The sequence below is a fragment of the Leopardus geoffroyi genome, chromosome A1 (genome assembly GCF_018350155.1).
Source record: "Leopardus geoffroyi isolate Oge1 chromosome A1, O.geoffroyi_Oge1_pat1.0, whole genome shotgun sequence".
Lineage (NCBI taxonomy): Eukaryota > Metazoa > Chordata > Mammalia > Carnivora > Felidae > Leopardus > Leopardus geoffroyi.
This window is the reverse complement of record NC_059326.1, coordinates 5419778-5437931: the sequence shown is the minus strand read 5'-3', so window position 1 is coordinate 5437931 and position 18154 is coordinate 5419778. Positions and strand designations below refer to the sequence as shown.

The following is an 18154-nucleotide window of genomic DNA, read 5'->3' as shown; positions in this document are numbered from 1 at the left end:
CCACGGGAGAAAACGCGAGATTCTAGCCAATTCCCTGATGAAGGCCCACAGCTCGTAAGCGGTAGAGGCCAGGTTCAAAGCCAGGCGTGCTGCCCTTCAAACTCTGTTCGTCTCATCCCTTTAGTTTCGAACCTTGTTCACGCGGGGAATTTGGAGATTGTGAAATTCTCAGTAAATAAGACATTGCCAATAATTATTGTTTATTAACAAATAGACTGAATAAACAAATAATAAACATTAGTCCAAGCTTTAACGTTTCATAAAGACTATAAAAACAGGTCTGGGGGTTAACTAAATCTGGCATGTGGTTCTGGGATAGCTGAGCCGTGTGTGAGCTAAGAGCAGGAAGGAGTCTCGTGGATGACCTAGCCCTCACCCCGCCCTGGGGACAGCACCATGAGGCCGGGAAGCCACGCTTGGTGAGCCACCCGCGAGGGTGGGCCTCGATGCTGGGACCAGAGCACAGAGGCCTCAACTCCAGATTCAGGGTCTGGCCAATTTAAGATTTCCGTCTGGGGCAGTTTCCCATGTGCAGACTTTGCAGAGTTAACGTTCTGTCCATAACTGGGGCAAATCAGTAGGAAATTACAAAGGGGAGTATATTCCCAGTGCTTTGTCATACTTGAGGAAATGAAAGGATTTAAGCATCTCTGGCTTGAACAAATATTTTCTCTATAAAAGTTAATCTACAATTACATTTAATGTGAAATATTATATAGAAAAACATCCCACGTGTTTTTGTTGCTGGAGGACACTTTATAGTTTGTGTTTTATTAGCGGTCCCCTGCGTGAGTCTGAAAAATTCCCTCCGGGGAAGTTTATTCCAGATAATGGCCGGCTTTCGCCATGAGCGTTTCCAATCATCCAGGGCACAGGCTCTCATGTTGTCCAGTGGCCTCGCTATTTGCCTTTTTTTTCTTTAAAAAATTTTTTTAAATGTTTATTATTTTTGAGAGAGAGAGACAGAGACAGAGAGCAAGCAGGGAAGCGGCGAGATTGAGGGGAGACACAGAACCAGAAGCAGGCCCCAGGCTCTGAGCTGTCAGCACAGAGCCCGATGCGGGGCTCGAACTCACAGACCGTGAGATCATGACCTGAGCTGTAGTCCAACCGACTGAGCCACCCAGGCGCCCCTGCTTTTCAATATTGCAAACACAGCTCTTGCCATGTGGTGGATGCTTTGGCTTTGACAAGAGAGAATACAAATAATAACGATGACAAAATCACTTCCCGGGTTGTCCACAGCATCGTGCGGTAACTAATGTTTCTGTGAAAACAAACACAACCAAAAACAAAAAACAAAAAAACTTCTCTAAACTTCTTCCTATAATGTTCCAATAAACCATGTTTCTCAGACTATCAAAGTTTGTCACGCAAGGATTCAGCTCAGATATCTTCCAACAGTTTCCCTTGAAAATTCAGGAGACTCGAGTTCTCGGTCATGCCACATAGGCTAATTTACAGGACGATGCTCTTTTCTGAGATCTGAGGGAAAATGTGCCCCCCACCCCCACTTTGTGGTTGTGCTTACCCCCTCTGTACACACCTGTGCCCCGGCTGGAGGCGAATGGGGATTACAGATTAAAGATACCAGATTACTACACTGAAAATCAACACAAAGGAAAGGAAAATCAAGAGACACACATAAATGCACCCCACCCCCACCCCTCAGGGCCCTTCTTCACTGCCCTTCCCTGTAGAGCCTGCCAGCACTCCTGCCTTGTTGCTGGGATCTCCTCCAGACCCCTGGGGCTCACGCCTTCTCATGAAAAGAACTGCTTGCAAGGGATCAATTCCTATGTGCTCTCAAGCTCAAGAGCAGCCTCTCAATATGTCCACATCCGAACCCCTTGAACCTGTAAATGTTACCTTATCTGGCCAAAAAGGCATTTTTGCGGCTATAACTACGGACCTTGAGACGGAGAGATCATCTGGGGTTATCTGGGTGGCTCTAAATGTCATCACAAAGTGTCCGTAGGGGATGGTTTTGCTTCAGAAGAGGAGGAGACGATGTGATGACAGAAGCAGAGAGTGGAGTGATATATTCTGAAGATGGAAGAAAGGGCCACAAGTCAGGGAATTTATTATTTAAAGAACTCCTTTAGAATTCAATAGCTCCCGGAGCCTGCACTCCCCTGGAGCCTCCAGGACTGTAAGAGAATACATTTGTGCTGTTTTCAGCTACTTAGTGCGTGGCAGCAGGCAACTACTCCCCCAGCCCCAACCTCCCAGGCCCCGCCCTGCCTGTCCCCCAGCCCCGCCCCTGTCATACTCTTAGTTACAGAGACACCCTCTGCTGCCTGCATTACCTTCTCCAACACAAGGGGGCTTCTGCTCGGGTACACGAAACATTATAATCTATTCTACGCAAATCAGAAAATGATTCTCTTTGGAAAATAATTCTCATACCACTGATGACTTTGAAATAAATAAGGCTACAATATTTCACCTTCGCTTTCCATTCAATGGATTTCTATCAGCATTTGCTTGTCAAGCTATTCTTCCTGAGCTTCAGTTTGTTTGTTTGTTTGTTTGTTTGAAATCAGAAAATTGGTGTTGCCCTGCAAATGTAACAAACACCACATATAAAACTCCTAGTTTAGGGGTGCCTGGGTGGCTCAGTCAGTTAAGCGTCTGACTTCAGCTCAGGTCATGATCTCACGGTTTATGAGTTCGAGCCCCGCGTCGGGCTCTGTGCTGACAGCTCAGAGCCTGGAGCCTGTTTTGGATGCTGTGTCTCCCTCTCTCTATCTTCCCCTACCTGACCCCCCTCCAAAGAAATAAACTTAAAAAAATTTTTTTTTAATAATTTAAAAAATTTAAAAAATAACCTTTCTAGTTTAATGTCAGGTACATGATAAGCACTCAGTATGGGCTGGAATCAGTGTCATTGCCACAGCATGTGACATTTAGCCATGAGGTCTTAAGACTGATCTTCTGGGGTCCTTATGAAGACAAGACTTAAGCCAGAAAAAAAAAAAAATCAGGCTGATTTCTTTTTAGCCTTAACCACGCATGGACTCATGCTGTTTTCCCCCTTGGGCTGGTTACTTCTCTGTGCCACGAGAAAAAAATGGTCATTTACAGTGCAGGAACTCAAACAGGAATGATGAGCTGTGGACAATGTGAACATCGGGAACAGAGCCAGGGTAGAGAAAGCAACAGAGTGAGATAAAGGAAAAGCCAGGCTGGAAGCCGTTTCCGGAAGTTAACTGAGCAGAAGCACATCATTCTAGCAATAAAACCCAGGAAAGCATTGGGCAGGGCAGGGTCAGAGCGTCCACGGCTAGGGCAGGCGAGAGCGCCACGCCGTCGGACAGTTCTGGTCAAACACAGGGTCACCAGGCCGGTCTGGCTGGATCTGTCTGGCAGTCACTCAGGAGCCTGGCCACCTCCAACAGACCCTCAATTTTCGACCCACAGCACAAAGTGACCACAGGTGTTGAGAACACCGGGCTCGCTCCCTCGCTCCTCCCTCCCTCCTGGCCTCCACACCAGAGAAAGTTCCCTGGTATCCTTGCCGCTGGTCTTTGGTCTGGGAACGGCCACCTCAGAGGGTCAGAGTCAGCAAAATTGAACCCTGGGCCTGAAAAGGACCTTAGATCCCACGCTGGTCAACTGCCACCCGTTTCTAACCCCGGTCTGCAAGCTCGGCACGGGGCTCCTCATTCCGAGTTTGCCCCAAACGTCTGGGTCCATCCTCACAGGCAAGGGAGGAGCTCTGCGGTACGACTGACTGGACAGGTCCGCGGGGGACAAGCAGCAGAGCCCAGAACAGTTCAGAGAAATCGGAGGACTTAAGGCAACGGTCTTTTACTGCCAGGCCAGAGTCTTCCTGTGTTTTCTCCTGTTGGCCGAGGGGGGATGGGTGTGTGCCGGGTGAGCAACGGCCCCCAAAGAAGCAACACAAGAGAGAAGCCAGCATACTGAACCGCTTTTTTGCAAGGTGCTGGTGTGCATGCCGCCCTGCCTGATAGACGGTGAGCTCGGAGAGGGCAGGGGAAATGCCTGCGTTGGGTAACATTTAACCTCCAGGCGCTAGGGCGAGGGCTGCTGACTCGTAAGCACTTCAATCACGTGTTCGTTCAGGGAACGAATATTATTTAAGGCACCTTGAAACCGGGGCCGCCCGTTGTTTCCTGGGCTTGATGCCGGAGGAAGTTAGCCTGAACTTTGCATCAGTGGCCCTTACGTCCAGACCCTCGGTATACCCAAGCTCCAGTCATTATGACACCAAGAGACGCGGGTCTGGTTTTCTTCCTTTTTTCCATTCTTAACGTATTTCTGCCGAAAGGGAGCTCAATAACAGGCATTTGTTTCTCTTCCCTACTCCCACTAAATGACCGGAGGAGAAGGCAGCCGTCTGTTCATGCTGTGGGACCGTAAGAGATCCATGTGGATGGTTTAAATGGAGACACGGCCGCAGACGGGGCCTTCGTGTATTTCCGAAACAGTCAGTAGGTAACATGTGCTCAGCTCTCAACCCAGTTGTAACTTACCAAGGAGGTCAAACTTACACAGTTGTTGCAACTCTCGCTGCTCTGAGCTCTGACTCCTCACCCGTCAGACCCCCATTCACAATTCAACAGCGGGTAATGGGAGTATTGCCCAAGGTGCTCCGTGTAGCGGCTCGTTTTCTGACTGATCTCATTTACACGTTACGTTTCTGTAACAACAGTTGTAAATCTGTCCCCAGGCGAGATCTTTCTCTCAAATACAGGTGTTTATTTCCAACTACCTTCTGGAAAGGCCTGAACGCTGTCCCAAAGCTCTCTCGGATGGCACACGACTGTATTAGTTTTCTACTGCTGCATGACAAAGCCATACAAACTTAGCTGCCTCAAAGAGCCCCAATTTGTTAGCTCACAGTTGCATAGGTCAGAAGTCCAGGTCCCGGATGACTGGATCCCCTGACCGTGGTCTCCTAGGGCTAATCCGCATTTCCTCGCTGGTTGCATCTCGGGCCACTGCCAGCTTCTGGAGGTCACCATGCTGTACAGACCCCCTCCATCTTCAAACCAGCAACCACCCATCAAAGCCTACTCACATTTTAAATTTCTTTGGCTTCCCCATCTCTGACCTTTAGAACAAGATTTAAAACGTTCATGTGGTAGGTCAGACCCACTCACGTCATCTCCCTTTCTGAAAGTCCACTCTCCCATAAAACATAACCTAATCATGGAAGTAAAAGCATTACATTCCCAGTCTTGGGGATTATGCAGGGGGTGTCCACCAGATGGGAGAGAACCCTAGGGCCATCTCGCAGTGCTGCCCAGAACAATGGCCGCATGCAAATGCATTTCTCCCATTATTCACAGACCCCCAAACGACAATCACCCCAAACACTGTGGAAATGGACAAAATTCTCCGCTACACAGGCCCTCCAACTGGAGTTAGAAACAAAAAATGAACAAAAGCCAGCTAGATGATGTTTAAAAAGAATACAGAGAAGCCAAAAGTAAGAGGACAGAAAAAAGATGTGCTAGGCCAAGGCTAACTAAAAGAAACTTCTCATAGCTACGTTAGTATCAGATGTGAGACAAGGCAAGAAAACTAAAGTCCTCTCGTTAGCAAGTGAGAAAATAGAAAATTGGAACAAGGAGACAAGCCGTTTCACACTTGCAAGGCTGGTAAGATTAAAACACCTCAAAAATACAGGTCTTGGCAAAGATGTAGATGCGGAAACACTTTTATAAACTGTTGGCAATTCAGGGGCGCCTGGGTGGCGCAGTCGGTTAGGCGTCCGACTTCAGCCAGGTCATGATCTCGCGGTCCGTGAGTTCGAGCCCCGCGTCAGGCTCTGGGCTGATGGCTCAGAGCCTGGAGCCTGTTTCCGATTCTGTGTCTCCCTCTCTCTCTGCCCCTCCCCCGTTCATGCTCTGTCTCTCTCTGTCCCAAAAATAAATAAACGTTGAAAAAAACAAAATTAAAAAAAAAAAGAATACAGTGCTGCATTATTTAGTGACGTTGAAAATGCACATTCCCCACTACCAAGCAATTCCACTCCCAAGTTTCATACCCTAGAAAAGTATTTGCACATGTGCACGAGTAGACATTTACTATTTTCTCAGCCATGTTGTGTTGTAATAGTAAAAATCTGGCAACAAGCCAAATGTCTATTGACAGGAGAATAATAAAAGAAGTTGTGGTAATATTCATGCAATGGAATTTCAGGTGGCAGCGAGAATGAATACACTTAAGGCCACGTGAATTAACATGGATTAAATTCAAACAGCCTTGAACAAACTAAGTGATACAGCAGTGCAATTCCATTTACTCTAAGTTCAAATACATGTACAGGGAAATGATATCAATCACAGAGAGACGGAAACCATGGAAGAAAGCAAGTGGATGACCAAACAGAATTGACAAGAGGAGTCACCTCTGCGGGAATAGAAGTGGGGGGAGGTGTGATCTTAGGTACAGAGGGGTCCTCAACAGCACTGGGAAGGCTCAGTTTTGTAACCAGGGAGTGACAAAGTGGCATTCATTGTGGCTGTTAGATGCATTTTTGGTATATACAGACGAAAGCCTAAATAAGAAACGCAAAGCAATAAATTAGTGCCGTGTGTGTGTGTGTGTGTGTGTGTGTGTGTGTGTGTGTGTGTGTGTCGGTAATAGTAAGTGCTGAAGGAACGTGGAAGAAATCCATAACATCTGGCAGAAAGGGTCTCATGGAAGAGAAGAATTGTAAGAATTGCAGGAACAAAGGCTGACAAGTGTGAACACACTTAGCACAGGCAGGTTATAACAATTACACCAGTCTCGTTAGAGTCTCCACTCTGTCCAGAAGAAGAGAGGAATGCAAGGCCACAGCAGTGATCGTAACCCCAAAGAAATGCAGACAGCACCCTGCAGGAAAGGGGGGAACCCCCTGAGCACCCTGGTCAGGTAAGCTGTAGGACCAAACGGTACTTGAGCAAGGCTCTGGGAGGGCAACATCGATGGGGGGCTGGAAGCAGAAGGGACTCCCACTGCCATCAAGGAAAGGAAGGCGCATGTGAGCGGAGGTGAGTGCTGCCAGGGGTCCACAGCCCACAGCCCCCACAGCGCCAAACCACTCACACCCACTGGGACGGCTGTGTTGACAAAGGTGGGCGAGGAAGGGGAGAAGGCAGGACCCTTGCACACCGCTGGCGGGGATGTCAAATGGTATGGCCTCTGGGGAAAACAGCCTGAGAGCCGCTCAAAGAGGTGAGCATCCAGTTACCAGCAGCTCCACAGTGGCCTCCTAGAGAAGTGACGACAGATGTCCACGTAAGAGCTTGTACGTGGATGTCTACGGTGGCATTAGTCGTCATAGCCAACAGGTGGAAAGAGCCCGAACGTTCATCAACCGACGAATGGACAAACAAAATGGGGTATACCCATTCCATTCAGTAAAATGGAATTTTACTGAAACATACAAAGGAAATAGTGGTATGTGCTAGGACGTCGATAAGCCTGGAAAACATTCTAAGTGAAAGAAGCTAGCCCTGCAAGACTATGTGTTATGATTTTATTTACGCACAAGGTCTAGAACAGGCAAACCTAGAGGGGCAGATGTGGATTAGTGGCTGCTCAGGCTGGGGGCTGGGGTTTTAAGTGTACAGGAGTTCTTGTTTGAGGACACGAAAGTGTTTGAAAATTGACTGTGATGATGGTTGTACATTTCTGTGAATACAGAAAGCCATGGGATGGTCCCCCTAAAAGGCTGAGTTGTTTGGTATAGAAGCCCAACCTGGGCTTCTGTTCTCAGCTCCAGGACAAGCTGTTCAACCTGCCTCTGCAGGGTTATGATGAGGGTTTCATAAGAGAAGGGATGTAAGGTTCTGAGCGGAGGCTGGAGCACAGTTTGCTGAAGGCTGAATGAAGAGATGAAAAAAGTGAGATTTAAACGAAAAAAAAAAACCAGTAAGAATCAAGAACTGCGAATGGGGAATTCTTACGAGGGGTAAGAGGAGGGAGGAAGGCAAAACGCCAAAGATTCACATGGAGTAGCTGGGAAAATGAGACTGTCACCAGCCACGTTTTGAAATTACAGTGGCTGAAGTCAGAGAGGTAGTAAATGTTCTTCGAATGCCTTCCCGGGAATTATTTATCCGTCGCTCTACCTATGTAACCTATATTTCCAATTTAAAAGGCAATGTTTGGGGCACCTGGGTGGCTCCGTTGGTTGGGCGACCGACTTCGGCTCAGGTCATGATCTCACGGTTCGTGAGTTCGAGCCCCACGTCGGGCTCTGGGCTGACAGCTCGGAGCCTGGAGCCTGTTTCAGATTCCGTGTCTCCCTCTCTCTCTACCCCTCCCCTGCTCATGCCCTGTGTCTCTCTGTCTCTCAATAATGAATAAATGTTATAAAAAAAAACAACAACAACAACAACAACTTTAAAAGGCAATGTTCACCTCGCCCTCAGAGCTGTTAGGACGGTTCCTCTCATTCACTGTCCGCATACACCCAGGCAGGCTGTGGCCCCCTAGAAAAACCCACTCCCTGGGTTGGAGAAAGTCAATCAGGCCCAGACAACAGTTAATCTGATTTTCCTTCTCCTTCGTGAATGGACCACTTACAGTGTTTCTGGCAATCTCTGCAGGAGCACAAGCAGCTGCCCAACCAGAACAGGGGTGTGATGCTATGGAAATGCTTTATTTTGGAAGAAATGAAATGGGAAGGCATTCATAAGGGAAGCCTAGAGCCAAATCATAAAGCCTTTCTCTGGCACTGAATTGGATTCACGCAACCTAAGAGCTTAGCTGAGGTAGTCCAGGCTGAAAAGCATTCACAGAAACTGACCTACGAGCTTGATACACGAGTTCAAATTCAAAAAGGCAGAACAGGGCAAACATCTTTTAAAACCCTGCAAGACACGGAAAATGTCCCTGGGCATCCACGTGCACACAGGGACGTTTTACCTGAACGATGGCCCATTCCCTTTCAGGTCCTCTGCCATTTTGCACCAGCTTTGGCCATGTGTCCACTCATTCATTCATTCTGTTATTTCTAACCAATGCCAAAAGCCAGTTACAACAGAAGAAACAATCCAGTGCACCCGGGGGGCTGAGTCAGTTAAGTGCTGGACTCTTGATTTCAGCTCGGGTCATGGTCTCACAGTCATGAGATCGAGCCACCCCATCGGTTCCACATTGTGGTTAAGATTCTCTCTCCTCTGCCTCTGCCCCTCCCCAGCTCACACATGTGCCTCCCCCCACCCCCTGCTCATAAAAAAAAAAAAGAGAGAGAGAAGAAACAATCCCAAATTTCATTTTTCACTAAGTAAAATGATACGTGCTTCTAAGCCTTTACTTCTAACCAACTTTAAAAAAACTCAAAACAATTTTAATCTTGGGTGTTTTAATCTTTCATTTGTTATTCTTGGCTTAACACACACACACACACACACACACACACACACACACACAGACACACAAAGCCTGGTTTTCTTTTCCTGATTCACATTCTGTCTCAGGAGGCTGGGCCTATGTATCGGCGTTCTTGGCAGATGTTTCCTAGATGGCTGCTGGATCTTTAGCAATCTCTCTCTCGTTTTGTTTTTAGTACATACTGATTTTTGTAGCTCAAAGAGCAAAGAGTCCATATTCCCGAAGACACAACAGATTGGAATCAGAATAACAACTTTGTGTACCAGCTGGCATCCATAACCACAAAAGTGATAAACAGAAAAGAGCCACAAGATTCGGAATAATAGGTCCACAAAAAGGAAACAAAGGTTAAAAAAAACAGTAAACGAAAGACTCTTATTTACTTACATTTTTTCTGACCCCCGTCTCAGAGATATTAAAATATTCCCTAATACGTTTTATAATTTGAGGCTTGCTCCAACTCAAGGAATGACACAAATGCTCAGTTTTGAAATTGTTGCTGTGTTCCATTACTATGATGAAAAAATCACCTCGATCCAACTTTCCTAATGTCATTATCCTGCTCTAAAAAAGAGCACCACACCACACAAATTAAAATCCAATGATCTAACCAGTTCCAACAGCGAGGAAGTAAAGTGCCGGGGCACACGTGACATAATTTAGGAATAGGCAATACATACCACACTCCAGAGTCCCCTGTCCTCTACTCTCACCTAGCCCCAGGTGTTACAGACAATATTTTCTCCTCTATGTCGTTAGCCTGGACTCTGAAGAGCTATAACTAAAAACATACATCACATAGTAAGAGAAAGAAGTTAAAATGCCAAAGATAAGCAAGGTTAAGCTCAATTCTCTTTTTAAAAAATTTTTTTAACGTTTACTCTTGAGAAAGAGAGAGACAGAGTACGAGCAGTGGAGGGGCGGAGAGAGAGGGAGACACAGGATGGGAAGCAGGCTCCAGGCTCGGAGCTGTCGGCACGGAGCCCGATGCGGGGCTCGAACCCACAAACCCCGAGAACATGACCGGAGTCGAAGTCGGATGCTTGCCCACTCTTGCTCCAGCGATATCCGCTTAATCTCCCCAAGCCTGGGTTTTGTCCTATGGTGATACTGGTGGTGCCCACCTTGGGAGGAGTTTTCGAGCAGCACGGACACATGCCTGGAAAATGCTAACAGAGAGCCCACCCTCAGCATTCGGTCGCTGTCATTACCACGAAACACAGAATCCCTGATCCCATTCTTGACAACTCCCCCTTCTTCACTCTTACCTTTCCTACTTGATTACAAAGTCTTCTCCACTTTACATCTACGCCTCCCTCAAATCTGTGTTCCTCTTCTCTTTGCCTCCCTGATCCAAGCTACCCTGATCTAATAGAGACGAATGAATGAATGGATGGATGGATGGATGGAGTGGTCATTCTTTCAGTCTGTCAGCCTGGAAATGCTGCCAGCAGGTGAACAGACACACGAAGTCAAACTCTGAGGGGGGGGAAGTAGCATGCAGGGTGCAATGACACTAACGACGTCATTCTTTCCACGGGAGGCTATTCACCCAAGTCCACTCTGCCCCACTTGCGTGAGGTGGCATACTCAACCCAAGGGTGGGGATGCCTCTGAAATTAAAGGGAAAAAGACAAACAAGAAATTCACATTTTATGTACTCAATAAGCTACGTGATTTGTATGTACAACATCCCTGTTTCTTTTTTCACAATTCGTAATCATTTCCTTTGCTTTTTTTCTTTTCCCTATAGATTTGCATCCCAATCTGCAGTATCAGCACGAGGCTGGGCTACACCCGACCCTACGGTCGATCACCGCAGTCCCAGTGCCTAGAAGTAATACTGAACACAGGATAACGGCTAAACAATATTTGTCCAGTTGATCTCCCTTCCTCTACTCTTACCCCTCCTTTAAGCCATACTGCCACCAGTTTGAGTGCACTTATAAAAACAGAAACCTGGCTGTGACCATTCGATGGGGCACAGTCTCTTCAACAGGTGGGGCTGGAACGACTGGACAGCCACATGCGGAAGAACGAAACGGGACCTTACCTCACACCATATACAAAAATTAACTCAAATGGATCGAAGACTTAAATGTAAGGGCTAAACTTTAACTCTTTTTTTTTTTAATGTTTATTTATTATTATTTTTTTTTTAATTTTTTTTTCAACGTTTATTTATTTTTGGGACAGAGAGAGACAGAGCATGAACGGGGGAGGGGCAGAGGGAGAGGGAGACACAGAATCGGAAGCAGGCTCCAGGCTCTGAGCCATCAGCCCCGAGCCCGCCGCGGGGCTCGAACTCACGGACCGTGAGATCATGACCTGAGCTGAAGTCAGACGCTTAACCGACTGAGCCACCCAGGCGCCCCTGAACTTTAACTCTTATTAGACAACATAGGTGTAAATATTCATGACCTTGGAGCAGGCCATAGCTTCTCAGACATGACCACAAGCATATGCAACAAAAGATCGAGTGGGAAAGCAGGCTTCATCGGATTTAGAAACTTTTGTTTGTGCTGCAAACAATGCCGTCAAGAAAGAGAAAAGACAGGGGAGCCTGGGTGGCTCAGTCGGTTGAGCATCTGACTTTGGCTCAGGTCATGATCTCATAGTTTGTGTGTTCGAGCCCCGCGTTGGGCTCTATGCTGACAGCTCGGAGCCTGGAGCCTGCTTCGGATTCTGTGTCTCCCTCTCTCTCTGCTGCTCCTCCCCCACTCATGCTCTGTCTCTCTCACTCTCTCTCTCTCTCTCTCTCTCTCAAAAATAAACATTTAAAAAAGAAAGAAAGAGAGAAAGAAAGGGAAAAGACAACGTACAGAGCAGGAGAAAATATCTGAAAATTATATATCTGATAAAGTACTTGTATCCAGACCATATAAAGAACACTTACAACTCAATAATAAAAAGTCAGCCTAATTTAAAAATGGGCAACGGACTTAAATAGACCTCTCTCAAGGAAGATATACAAACGGCCAGTAAGCACATGAGAAGACATTCAACGTCACTAATCATTAGGGAAATGCAAAGCAAAACCACAATGAGATTGCCCTTCACAGTGACTAGGGTGGCTATAATTAAAAAAAAATAACAAGTTTTGGCAAAAATCGTGAAATTGAAGCCCTCATACATTGTTAATGGGAATGTAAAATGATCCAGTCCTTTTAGAAAAACAGTCTGGAGGTTCCTCTATGTTTAGAAAACAGAGTTACCACATGACCCAGCAACCCCACTCTTAGGTACCCAACTGGAAACTTACATCCATACAAAAACTGATACATCAGTGTCCGCAGAAGCATTATTCATAGCAGTCAAAAAGTATAAATAACCCAAATGTCCATCCATGAGTGAATGGAAAAAAAACCACGTGATGTATCCAACCTAAGAAGTAAAATGCCACACCGTGGATGACCCTTGAAAACACTGTGCTTAGGGAAAGAAGCCCGTCACAAAAGCCCACATATCGTTCTATGTTTGTGGAATTTTCAGAATAGGCAAATCTAGAGACATGAAGGAGACTAGCAGTTGCCTAAGGCTGGGGATAGAGGGGAATCCAGAGTGTTTAACAGGTGCGGAAATTTTGGGGGTGACGAACATGTTCTAAAATGGACTCCCGTGATAGTTGCACAACTCTGAATGTTCCAAAAAGGATGAAAATGTACACTTCAAATGTGTGAGTTGTACAGCACGTGAATTACATCTCAGTAAAGCAGTCATTAAAAAATATATATCTGATCACATCATTCCTTGGTTAGAAAATGTCAGGGTTGAACGCTGTACTGAGGACGAAGTACAAATCCCTACGTGATGACAGACCTGCCTGCCTGAGCCCCAGCTTGCTTCTCTAGCCTCATCGCAGGCAACATAGTAGCTGCTCAATAAACTTTAGCTTCATAAACTGACTTTACAGTAGCATTCAGTGGTACTAGCTGTCAATAAAGCCAACTTTGCCTTTATGAAGGGATAGGAGCAGGAGAAAAGGAAAAGTTATGTTACTTTCAAAGGAAGCATTTGTTCACATGTCCAGTCTATGCTTTTTCTTTTTTCTGTTTCTAGTGTCCATGTGGAGATCCTGTGAGCATCCTCAACTCAGCATTACATGCTAACTCTGATACAAAAGGCTCTTTGTTTTCTCCAAGGACTTTTATATTCTCTCACATTGGAAGCCATTTTTTACACATAGGTGGGTAGACCACCTCAGCGGGTGCTCCCAAATAGGAAGAATAGTGGAAAGAGAAAAAATCTGACTCTGCCAATATCTTCTCTTCGTTGTTGTATCATCAGTGCTCTTGGCATAACTTCAGCAACTGTCCCAAGAAGGGGGCTGGCTGTCTCCCAGAAAACTAAAGGCTTAGGGAGGGTATCACACCATTCGTTCATTTGCAAATACTTACTGAGCACTCACTATGTGCTGGGCATCGTTTTACTCACCGTGGATGGAGCAGAGGACCAAAGAGACAAAAATCACTGCCTTAATGGAACTTGCATTCTATTGGGTGGAGACGGATTACCAATAATTAAACACAAGTGCAGTGTGTGAGGTAGGGATAAGCGCTCACACAAACTGAAGCTGAGGAAAGAGGAGGGGGCGCTAATTTAGCCAGGTATTCAAGGACACCCTCCCTGACAAGTTAGTATTTGAGGGGAGACCTGAATCAAGGGACCGTGTTTGCCACGTGGCATCAGGGGTTAGGGCTTTACAGGCAAAGAGAACAGGTCTCATGGTGGTCCTGAGCCAGCAGCCCGCTCAGATTGCAGAGCGACAGAAAGGAGTCCAACGTGGCTGGGGCATGGTAAGCAATGGGGAAGCACTCTCCCGTGAAGTCCTTTTAGTTTGATTCTCAGAGCCATGAGAAGCCTCCAGAAGGGTTTTCAGCAGAGACATATAGCTTCTCTTTTAGCCAAGCTTTGGGCCAATCAAAGCTGAACATTAAGAGTAGCGCAGCATCAGAGAAGCTAGCATAGCTAAGAAGTCAATCTATAAGACCAAGGACTCTGTACACAGAAATACAAGAGAGCAAAGGATTCAATTCAAATTGTACAACCCACGGTTTTCACCATCCACGTCTTCCTCCAGACCACGGGCACCACAGAGACGGGGGCTGTGCTGATCTTGCCACCCACAGTATAATCTCATCCCCAGGACAAAGCAGGAGCCCCATACAAGTATCTGACGGGAAATCTTTTTGTAACGCGTACCTTTAATTCATTCAGCATAGATGCAGATTTCGTTTCGATTTTCATCTGAAGAAACACAACGTGACCTACATTTAAAATAATCCTTCAGAGACGTTTCAGTTTGCTGGAATAGCAGCAAAGTACTGAGGTCTAACCAGGAGAACTCACAAATCCCTCACAGCTACTAGGTTGAGGTTGGGCTCTTCTAGAATCGTGACTGAGGATCTCCATGCAGGGCAATGAGGATCTTTAAATTTTTCTGCAAAATATCTGCATGAGAGCTGTAGCACTCAAAGTAATCCTGGTTAACTTCAGGATTTTGAGAATCGGGCTAATATAAATTTGTTCTAAATCACTCTCCTTTCATAAAGACATGCTTGAATGGTACGGTGCATGAAAACTGGTAAGAATTTCTAGGCCAGCAAAGCGTGCCTCTTTGTCCTATCAGAAACAACAGACCTAGTGAGAATGATGGCATTTGTTACACACAATTGTCAAAATGCCTTTCAAGTTGGAAACGGAAGAAGCAATTTCTGTTTTTTAAACCTCACCTCAAAACTGAAATATGGAATGAACAAAGCTAGGAACGTAATGAAGGAGAAGCAGACATCATTTTGGGAAAAGAGGGAATTCCACACACTGGTCAGCATCTATAATTTTAGGGATTGCGTTGCTAAATTTACCTTAAAATCAAACAAATCAAGCTAATCCTAGCATAGTTTTAAGGGAAGACTGGTGCAGTAAGCTAAATACAATACTAAATTTTTAGTTCCACGATGATATTCCTTACTTTTGCTCTTATCACATAAAATGACTTATCCTTTGTTGGAATGGCGTAGTTTGAAATACAAAGCATTCCCAGGTTTACTTTTCAAGGCTATCATCTCCTACTCACGCAATTCTTCTCACCGATCCCTCACCTCACTCGTGACCCCCTTTCCAATCCTTTTACATTCGCAAACCCAGAACTGATTAAGGCAACTCCAGCTGATTAAAAACAACTACAGTAAGGATTTTATTAATTAGCTTGGGCAATGCAGAAACCTGAACTTAGCGTATTAGTCAGCCCAGGCAGGCGTACCAAAGTTCCACGGACTGGGGGGCTTAAATAACAGAAATTTATTTTCTCACAGCTCTGGAGGCTGGAGGTCCAAGATCAAGATGCTGGCCAATTTGGTTTCTGGTTTCTCCTTGGCTTGCAGATGGCTCCTTCTTACCATATGCTCACATGACAGGGTGTCTCTTATTATAAGGACACTGATCCTATAGGATCGGGATCCCACCATCCTAAAAGACCTCATTTTACCTTTATTACCTCCTAAAGGCTCTACTTCCGAATACAGGGACATTAGGGGTTAGGACTTCATATAAATTTGGGGAGGACGTAATTAAGTCCTTAGCACTTGAATCAGATTTACTTTCACTATGTCTGTTGACGTGGCCTAACACTAGGGGAGTCACTTAGATCGTTTTCACATATCATCTCTCGCCCCTTTGGGCCCTCAGAGCTTTAGCGAACAAACAGGACTGGCCTTGCTATGGGTAGCGTATGGATCCTACCCTAAGGGGCCTTATTACTCAAGCAAGTCTGACCTCACCCAAAGCCCTGCCTCCCACTCATCTTGACAAAGGGACTGCGTTATGGAGAAACCTTTACCTTCCTCAACACTTTTTCCTGTTCTGAGTGTGTACCTAGAAAGAGGAGTGTCCTCCAAGACCAGTCTTCTGGGGTCTGGAGTCCTAGAGGCCATGGCACTAACCGGCGAGGATCATTTCGACACCTTGAAGGTGCAGACCCGCAGGGTCTGTGCAAACCAAGAGGAGTTCGAGAACCTTTCTCCAGTGGGGGAACTGCTCAAACAACCCTGGCTCAGAAACCTAAAGTCCAACAGCAGACCAGTAAATACACGCTACTGAAGCAACAATAATTGACAGAGGAGAGCATGCATTTTGAGGGGCTGTTTAAGGCACTACATTATAAGTCGGGAAAATTAACATGGGAAATGAAGCACCTCCTCAAAGTCAACTAGGAGACGTTCGCATTTCCTTCTGCAGTAAAAATAAATAAATAAATAAATAATAAATAAATGGTGACAAATAAACAAAAGGTGACAAATGTGTTCTATGAATGAAGATGGCCACTGTGACTCGTGTCCCAAAAGGACATGGCATCTAGTCTTCTAGATTGCTCCAGTTGTGATATTCATATTCCTTCCGAAGTCTCACCCGTCTCAAATCCAGCCTGGTTCATCTAAGAGGCAAGTGTTTGCCCCCTCCCCCGCCCGCCACGTTTGAAAACTTCCATCACTATCTTCAAGATACAAAGGGAGCTCACCTTAGAAACCTTGCCCTGAGGAGACAAATGCCAGTAACAAGTCCTGGAACTTCCAGCTTTATGGTATTTAATGTGCGATCCGTTCTTGTCTTCCGCACGCGTGGCTCTGTGTGTTTTTCTAAAGTCACGCTCCGTTTAGTCATAGTACTTTCTTCCACCAGAGACGTATGTGAAGGGAGACCATAAGCAAAGTCTCTTACTCATTTTCCTACCAGAGCGGCATAAACTAGAGTGACCGATCCAGAACGCGTGTTGCATAGATGCTAGCTAGAAGGCAAACAGCCAAGAAGCCATCGTCTGTAGCTTCAGACAGATCACACCATCACTGGGGGAATCTGGACTCGAGAGCACCCACCTGCACCAGACCTGAATGCTCGGCAGCTGCTGGAGATGATGCAGCCCCTAGAAATGCTGGAAATTAATCCCTCCACCAGCATCCCCTCTGACATGGCCCGTGTTACAGCAGGGCTTAACGTCTCCCCCATCCTACCAATCTTCCTACATTCACTCCCTCACTAAAAGTTACTGATTCGAACTCCTTAATGGCTGTGCATTTGGATCATAACCCATTGCAGGAAGTCTAGAAATCCAGCCCAACAGTTTGTTGAATACCTACTACGTGTCAGAGACTCAGGCTCCCACCACCCTACTTGAGGTTCCCACTGTCGCCAAGTTGAAGAATCGAAAGGGCCTCGCACCTCGCAGATACACTCTATTTTTGGCCTTCATGTTGAATCTTCCCTAAACACATGCAAGCTCCGTTCATCTGCTCTGAACCCTTCAGCTCCTCACCGTTATCTTGAGAGCAGTCTTCCAGCATCAACTCTGGAGCTGGGCTGCCGGGGTTCAAACCTTGGACCTACTCGTTACAGCTACAGGACTCAGGGTAACGTCCTCAGTCCTCTGCCTCTGCTCTCCAAACTCTAAAGTAAGGACCCTGAGATTCTTCTCTGCAGGACCGCTTGAAGGATTTTCCGAGGTAGGAGATGTTAAATGCTCACAGGCGGTCTGGACACAGTGACGACTTGAGTGGTAGCACCACAGTATCATCATCAGTATTTCCCCACCAGACACACACCCCTGGAGCTAACGATGCCCCCTCGCTTCCCAGATTTGACTTTGACGGCACCTAATGCTGTCATCTGCGCCGCCATTTGCCCTTTATGGGCTGGCCCTCCCGCCACAGTCCTCTTTGCAGGCAGAGGCCGTGCCATTTGAGCTTACGCATCAACCTTCATCAGGAGACGCTACCTCGGCTGGGCCACCGTGCGGAGCCTG

At 46.3% G+C, this 18154-nt stretch overlaps 1 protein-coding gene across 12 annotated transcripts in view; it reads right to left on the bottom strand.

The window, feature by feature from the left end:
- Window positions 1–18154, bottom strand: part of ATP8A2 (ATPase phospholipid transporting 8A2) — a 641066-nt gene that overhangs the window by 301784 nt on the left and 321128 nt on the right. The window lies entirely within an intron of this gene.